Raw genomic sequence first — 7,199 nt, forward strand, 5'->3', positions numbered from 1 at the left:
ATTTGAGCTGAACAGATCATAGGTGCGTGTCAGTGATGGAGCATAGAAAAATTTGCAGGTCTTAATTTGTAACACTTACTGGGCAAAGCGTCTGTCTCAGACTTTTGTTAATTTACGTATACCTTGAATTCAATTTATCCAGTAAGTGTCTGGAACTAATACCCTTTGCCTGATGGATTATCTCCTCTGGATTCTCAATTTTGGAATAAGAAGTGACAACTCAGATCTTTGTACAAAATCACGTTTTAGGATATAGCCAGAGGGGCTGGGTTTATAGAGGGATAGATTAAAGACTGAGAGCCCTAGTTTTGTGATGGTAGCGTATATCAAGGAACATGGTGCTGCCTGTGTAGCCATCTGGCTGGGGTCAAGGGTGAGGCCAGCACAAGCAAGGTAGTGTGGGTTAGGGGTAGTGGTAAGAAACAGTCCCCACTCTACATTAGCCTGAGGTTTAGAGTGTCCTTGGAAAGGAACCACACCTAATTGACATATCCCAGAAAATGACGACTAATGCAGTTAACAGTGTTGGTTCCCATTTAGGCTGCCCATGTGTTCTTGGATAGGATTTTTACCCTATGTTTTTGGTGTTTGATCTTGTTTCTGTCCCCATACTTATAATCTAAGTATGACAGTCCACAGAACAAGCCAATAGTGACTGCCTCCTGAGCTGTATTCCCAGGTGCTGTGTGTAAGTGTATTGTAAATGTTTTTTCATCTGATTCCCACAACAGCAGAGGTCTAACCTTCATCTTTTGTAGACAGGCTAGAAAAGTTGTTTTGCCCAAGATCATACAACTAAGTATAAGCAGGTTCTGTCAGATTCAGGTCAGATTCCCAAGCCAGTGCTTTTTACCAGTGGATACACTAGTTTTACCATTACTACTCTTGAAACACTCCTCCCCCTGCCCCCACTCTTTGATGTTTTAAACCTCTCATGATGATTCTGATAGAGATTTCTAATGTGTTTTTGTGCATTAAGGTGTATATAAACTAGACCTAAGGAGCTTAATATTGAGTGAATAAGTGAAATTCAGGTCCACATCTGAGTTTACTGAACTTTTTTTTTTTTTGACAATTTTTTTGAGAATATACACAGCAGAGCATAAACCAAGTCCCAGCATCTTTTGAAGATGGCGTATCAGACATTTCTAGGTGTTGGGGATATAAAGGCGAAGTGTTTTCTAGGTGTTCCTGATCTTAAGTGGTATTTGCATTCCAGTCTGTCATTTTCAGAGTGAATGGTAAGATTTCAGTTTTTGTCAGCCTTAATAGGCTTTATTTAACAAGGGTTAAAGGCAGGGGCCTGTATGTTTTCACCCAGAGAGGATGAGAGTGTGCAGCAAATGTGGGCTTTGTTGTAGACAAAACAGTTAAATGACAATTGGGTGAGGTGACAAATATCCAGTTGCCATAAACAAGTAATAAATGGTCTTTTCTACATTAGTACTACAATTTGCTAGGGTTACCCTCAGTGAGCTGCCTCGACACAGTGGCTGGTGCAAGAGCGGGCAGCGTACCATGTTACACATAAAGTAACCGTCGTGGCTGACTCGACAAGAGGCTGTCTTTTACCGCCTAGAAATTCGGTTCTGGAACAGCATCTGTCTCCTCTAAGGAACTGTACCTGCCAGTCAGTACTTAACGCTGTTATCCAGCCCTGTACACATAACCCGAAGTAGGCCGATCAGTATCCCGTAGATTTTTATAGATGATAGAAAGTGGTGGGAAGTAAGGTAACTGAGCTCTGGAGTTCTTGCTGCTGGTGACCCCTGACCTAACCTTAGTTCTGTCCTCAAGCCATCTATTACCCTGCTGATGATAAGTTTCCTTTTTTAGCTAGTATAAATTTAATTTTCTGATTATTGAGTATGGGAAGAGTTTTGACTAGGAATTGCTACTGTAGCAATTGGAAGAAAATTGGGACTCAACAGATAGGCTATAGAATGAGACTTTGCATATTCTGTGATTAAGTGTAGTCTGGTGTGCTGTGATGGCGGTCACTTGGTACCCGTGAAACGAGGCTTAGTGGGTGAGGAGTGGCTGAGTAACTGCTGCTATAGACCAATTAAAATGGACAAAGTGCCAGCCAGAACCATGGGGTAGGATGGCACTGGATGATAGAAAGCAAGGAAAAGATCATCTTAAATCTTGAAATTTTGCCTCAAGGCAGTATCACTTGTAACTTCAGGGCCGAGAAGACAAGCCAGATGCAGAGTTGATACGGAGGATTGTTGAATTAATCAAAATCCATAACCACATGAAAGAACATGGTTTAGTAAATAGCATCAGCAGTTGGGACTAAGGTAATTTGTATTTTTCAAAGTTTTCTTAAATGTTATGAGGGTACAACATAGTTTTTGTTTAGTTTGGGATTACTGATACCAGTGCACAGAAGCAGTTTTGCCTCCGACACTGATGGTTTATTTCTTGGGGTAACGGAGAAAAAAGGATTCAAGGACTTAAAGTGACAGGAGCGCTGGATTGGTTCTGCATCCTGTTCTGCCTTTTATGATACTCTAATGGGACCCCAGATACTCCCTTCTCCCTGTGAGTAATTAATTGATGAATTCAAAAATATGTCCGAGAGCCTTACTAGCCTGGTGGGGGGCACTGAAGTTGAAATGGGATCTCGAGTTAACAGATCTAGAAGCTGAAGTAGGCAGGGTCATACTTAGAGACAGCAGAATGGGGTCGGGGGGGGTTAGATCATGAAATTGACGGATTTCAAGCTTTAGGTATTTGGGCTCAGGCTGAGATCAGTCTTGACAGTTCAACCAGAAGACTTCTGGTGTCTCGTGACACAATGGAGAACTCAGACACTGAGCACCTAGGTTGAAGGAGTAGTCACCCAAAGTAAGGACCTGGTAATAATACCACATGCATATGATGTACTTGGCTAGCTTGGGACGTTCTGCAGCCGATTACCCATGTGAGTGTTGGAGAAACAAATATTCAAACTTAGCCACTAATATTAGATACCTAAAGTAATAAATGGGCACCAAGGACACCGTTGTGATTCAAAAGTATAAGAATTTATGGGAACTAGAAGATAAATAGGATTCTGACCCAAATCTTCATGGCAGGTTCAGTAGAACCTCACTAATCCTAACCTTGAGATATTACAAGACTAATGTAAAAAAAAGAAAAAGGCCAAATGGATGTTAGTCTTCCTCCTAATTAATAACATCCCTAGTGGAAATGTACTTTGAGGGGTTACCATGAAAGTGACTTTGCCACTCCCCCAGTTTGGCTGGTGCATTGAGACTGGTAGCCTACGTGGTGATTCTAAATAGGAATGCTGATTCAGATGAAGTTTCTTGGAAGACATTAATGTGGCCCCTGGCACTTGGAACGTGCATGTTAATCTAAAAATGAACACTTAGTACTATTACTGTAAACAGATTAACATTGGAAGCAATATGCATTTATCTAGAAAGGATAGCAGAAACCCTGGTAATGTAGTGATTAAGAGCTGTGGCTGCTAACTAAAAGGTGGGCAGTTCAAATCCACCAGGTGCTCCTTGGAAATCCTATTAGGCAGTTCTACTCTGTCCTTTAGGGTTGCTATGAAACAACAGCAACAGGCTTAGAAAGGATAGCAGTTCCCCTTTACATCTGGCCTCAAGGTTATCAATTTTCTGGATTCCCAGAGGTCAGCGAGCTACATGCTATGGACCAGATCTGGCCTGCTTCCTGTTTTTGTGAATAGAGTATTGGAATACAGCCATGCCCATTCGTTATTTATTGTCTATGACTGCTTTTGTACAAAATACTGAAGTTGTTACCGTAAAAAATATTTGCTATCTGACCTATACAGAAAAAGTTTGCCAATCCTTAATCTAGTCCACAGATACTTAAATCACCTTACCATCCCACCTGTACCTAGATTATAGGTGACTCTATACCCAATATGCCAGCATTAGCCAAAGTCAGAACGCTCGAGTGCTAGAGAACCAACCACTCATGTGACCCTGATGGATAGCGGAGAAGATAAATCTCTTGATAACCTGAGTTCCTGGGTGTATCCTGGGTAATGGTAATGATACGACTGCCTAGAAGCTTCTTAGTAGCAAGATAAAAGGCTTAGTGACAAGACAGAGAAGGACTCTGAGCCTAGACTAGAAGAATATTAATGAAAGGCTTTTGGTGGAGAGGAGGTAAACAGCTACAGTTTCCTGCCACAATGGACTCACAAGTGGCCATGATGGCAGAAATGAAGGCAATGAGTGCATATCCTCAATACAGATTTCCACTCACCAAGACTAAACTGGTTATCATTGCCAACAGCCTGTTTGCTGCCGTTGAGTTGCCTCTGACTCAGGACCACCTGATGTGTAACAGTGAAATGTGTGGTGCTGGGTCATCAACTCCTTTCCTTGGCCCGTACGGGGACCAAACCCGCGACCTTGGCATTATTAGCACCATGCTCTAACCAACTGAGTTAACCGCTGGGTCATCTTCATGATCTTTGGTATTTGAGCCCATTGTGTCAATCCTAACTTGCCAATAATGATGAACAACCCTGAGCTCCAATGCAGAATATACTTTGAGGGAAATAGTTGTGCACCAGGTAGTTCCATTGTGAAGGAAGCAGTCATTTGTTCCTTCCCATTCCCCATTGGCTTGCTTTGGACCCCTGGTTGAACATAATTTGATCATATAAGCTTGGGTTTATTTCTGGATTTTCTATCACATTCCCGTGATGTGTTTGTCAATTCTTTTGCCCATACATTGTTGCAAATACTCTTTATAATAACAGATTGTATTTAAGAAAATAGTTACAGGATCTTACAATTAAGTACTAAAGTTCAGATGCCTTACACAATTGCAGAGTTGCTCCTTCTATGAGCCCTCCTGAAAATTATCCACTCAGCGTTGGGGCCAGTGAAACAAAGGAAATAGGGAACATTCTGCTGTAGTGTAAGTGGGGACAGAGACACTTTGAACTCTCAGGTTACACACAATATAAATACAGAAGGTTATTCAATTCAAAAGAGTTTTATTTGCAGACCAAAGAATCTGGGCTCATCTAATACCGTTAGAATCCCTGAAAAAAATAATGGCTTGGAAGTTTAAACATTCTTCCAAAAAGTTACCGAACAAGTAACTTGCAATGAAGTACTTGAAGTGATAGATGAATATTTTGAAACAAATGAGATATTACAGAAAACACATGAATTCATGTATTGATGTGGGGACAGGAAGGAGTAAAAGCTCTAGTTACATCAGAGTTCCCTGAAAACGCTGAAGTTCAAGTATTGCATTGTTTGCTTCACAGAAAAACCCCTTTATATAAATGTGCCTGTAAACTGTCCTTATATCTTGACTCTGGTGATAGATATGCAAACATCCACATGTGATAAAATTATACAGAAATTAACACACAGATGAGTACCGGGGGAAATCTGAATAAGAAAAGTTTGAGGATTAAAATCCCATGTTATGCCATCAAAATCCAAACGCTACAGTCCTGTGTTCAGCTTTATGCAAATAAATGGGATGCGAACACCATTCTCTGCTGTTTCCTACTGAAAGCAGTTGTTCTTTCCAAAATAGAAGGTGAGTTTTGTTAAGAGCTGATGAGCTTAAAGAATAACAAATTGTGTGACTGATTCTCACTTGTGATTTGTTGAAGGATCATCTTGGCCTCAAGAAATGGCTTGGCTTGGTTAACTGACATTTTTGAGCACTAGAATGAAAATTCCAAGAGCACAGTGAAAATATATTAGTGTTTACTGGCCGTGTTCATGGATTCAAAGCAAAAACTGAACTGAAAAAGCGAAGGTAAAAATGTTTTAATTGGATGTTTAGTCAGTGTTCAAATTTGTTTAAGACTAGTCATGTAACATTTGGATGCCTTAAGAAAATCTTCATTTAAGTATCTTTAAATGCTTGACATGAAAATCTTTGATTGGACCCAAGAAAAGTCAATGAATTAAAAGAAGCACTCAAATTTAAAGAGTGATTGCATACGTGAACTACAACTTAAATAGATCAAATTATTTGCATTTTGGTAAATGTGGAAACCCTGGTGGCGTAGTGGTTAAGTGCTACGGCTGTTAACCAAAGGGTCGGCAGTTTGAATCCGCCAGGTGCTCCTTGGAAACTATGGGGCAATTCTACTGTCTTACAGGGTCACTGTAAGTTGGAACTGACTAGACAGCAGGGGGTTTGGTTTTTTTGGGTTTTGGTAAATGTGGAAAAGAAGTTTCTGTCAATCAGAGAAAAAGTGATAAATGAGTTCTGTTATTCTTGCATATGCAAACAAGACTTAAAGAATTTGAATGGGTCACCTTTAAAAACAATCAGGAATGGCATGTAACCAGTCTACCCATTAAAACCTGTTACGCTGGCATCTGGGGTCTTAAACGCTAGCAAGCAGCCATCTAAGGTGCATCAATTGGTCTTAACCCACCTGAATCAAAGGAGAATGAAGAACACCAAGGACACAAGGTAATTATAAGCCCAAGAGACAGAAAGGGCCACAGAAACCAGAGACTACATCAGCCTGAGACCAGAAGAACTAGATGGTGCCCGGTTACAACCGAAGACTGCCCTGACAGGGAACACAACAGAGAACCCCCGAGGAAGCAGGAGAGCAGTGGGATGCAGATCCCAAATTCTTATAAAAAGACCAGACTTAATGGTCTGACTGAGACTAGGAGGACCCCAGTGGCCATGGTCCCCAGACCTTCTGTTGGCCCAGGACAGGAACCATTCTCGAAGTCAACTCTTCAGACAGGGATAGGACTGGACTATGGGATAGAAAAAGATGCTGGAGAAGATTGAGCTTCTTGGATCAAGTAGACACAGACTATGTTGACATCTCCTGTCTGGAGGAGAGATGAGAGGGCAGAGGGGGTCAGAAGCTGGCCAAATGGACACAAAAAGAGAGAGTAGAGGGAAAGAATGTGCTGTCTCATTAGGGGGAGGGCAATTAAGAGTAGCAAGGTGTATATAAATTTTGTATGAGAGACTGACTTGTAAACTTTCACTTAAAGCACAATAAAAATTTTTAAAAACCTGTTATGCTTAGTGGAATCAAGCTCAAGTTCATCATTAATATATGTGAAAAGATTTTATTTGGAAGAATGCAAAAAATGGTTTATTTGCCTTATCACAATGACATAAAAGTTTTTTTACCAAGGCCCATATCGACACCCCTAAATCTCCAGTGGACGGTACCTCTGTTGTCATTT

This window comes from Elephas maximus, chromosome 1 (genome assembly GCF_024166365.1).
Source record: "Elephas maximus indicus isolate mEleMax1 chromosome 1, mEleMax1 primary haplotype, whole genome shotgun sequence".
Lineage (NCBI taxonomy): Eukaryota > Metazoa > Chordata > Mammalia > Proboscidea > Elephantidae > Elephas > Elephas maximus.